Source organism: Hylobates moloch, unplaced genomic scaffold (assembly GCF_009828535.3).
Source record: "Hylobates moloch isolate HMO894 unplaced genomic scaffold, HMol_V3 SCAFFOLD_1, whole genome shotgun sequence".
Classification (NCBI taxonomy): Eukaryota; Metazoa; Chordata; class Mammalia; order Primates; family Hylobatidae; genus Hylobates; species Hylobates moloch.
Window position 1 is genome coordinate 93206887 of NW_026652276.1, and position 1766 is coordinate 93208652.

Genomic DNA, 1766 nt, shown 5'->3' on the forward strand with positions numbered 1-1766 from the left:
CTCTCCCCTTCCCTTAGTTCAGGCTCTTTGTGTTCTTCTTCATGGATACTACAAGAGTCTCCTAACTGCTTGATCCAATTGCAGCCCAACACCCTTCCAATCTATTCTCTGCGCTGTAGCCGGAAGATCTTCCCAAGACACAAATCTGGTAATGGCATAACTGTTTAAATCTGCCCACTTACTTCTCATTGCTTCCAGGATTACATCCGCCTTAGTATTGCACTGAAGACCAATTATGATCTGGTCCCCATCTACCTCCAACTCAATCCCTTGAACTAGTTGTGGATCTCTCAAACTGCCCACAGTCTTTTGGATTCTATTCCTCTATTCATGTTGCTTCCTTTGCCTGAAATGTTCTCAACCCCCTACATTTCTTCTGGCCACAAGATGATGAAGCACACAGGCCCTCAGAAGATTCTAGCATATACTCTTGGACTTCCAGCTCCATAACCATGAGCTAAATAAATTTCTTTATAAATTAGTCAGTCTGTGGGATTATGTTGTTATTTTATAACAACATAAAATAGACTAAGACAATGACTTAGCTAGAAATGTCAGATTCAAGAATCCAATCAGGGCCATATGGTGTTAGTCTATACCTGTACCATTACATACAACATTCTGCCTTTATAGAATAGCATCAGTAGTGGTGGTAGAGGTCTTCAGGCTGGTAACTCCTGGACATACTTAGTTTGGAAGGATAATCTAGAATTCTCTCTTCAAATTTAGAATTTCTCCTCAACTCTAGTTTCCTATCACTAATGTTCGCAAAGTAAAGGTCTCAAATCACCAGCTTCTTTAGCACTTTTCTGCTCTCTTCATCACTGAACAACTTGACACCCACAGACTTTAACTAGGAATCATGAGGTCACAACAGAGAAAGAGAGCTCCCACCCCTTCCTTGGCTGTGCCTTATATCTAGTGTTTTCTGTAAGAAAATATGCAGCTCTCTTTCAATTTCACATCTCAGAAATTGAAAGAGTCTGATGACTTTAGTAATTGGCCCACTTTTGGAGCAACAAATTCCCAGCATAAAAAAGCATCAATTAAAGAAAAAGACAATTTGAAGTCAAAACTTTTGACTTCCATCCCACTACTGACCAGCTGTCTCCTACTATGTATAGGAAAAGAGGAAATAAATGTACAACATGAGGATTCTGGGGCAGGGATAATTTCCTAAGATTAAGGTTTTTTGAGATATCAGATGGTTTCCAACGAAAGTCCTAGAATTCCTTCCCTGGATATCCTTAACAAAGACATTCCAAGATATTCTCCTTTATCTGTGATTGAGTATTCATTGATTTGAACAGCTGTAGGAGTGTCAGCCTGTGATTCATAAAGCCTACTAATTTGGACATTACCAATTTGTGGTAATCGGACAGGAGTGGAATGAAGTTTGCTCATGTTATCAACACAGAAGAGCATTTCTTAAATTAACTATATATATGATTGTGGGGAAGATGCTCAAATAACCTAGCAGAACTATTTTCGAATATCTTATAAAAATACAATTGCCAGCAATTGTGCTTCTAGATATTTACTCAACTGACTTGAAACATGTCCACAGAAAAAACTGCACTTAAATACTTAATAGCAGCTTTATTCACAATTGTCAAAAACTGGAAGAATCACAATGTTCTTTAATAGGTATAAATGGTGGTACATCTATACATTAGAATACTATTCAGGGATCAAAAAGACAGAAATAAAGACCAGGCATGGAGGCTTATACCTGTAATACTAATGCTTTGTGAGCTGACGTGGGA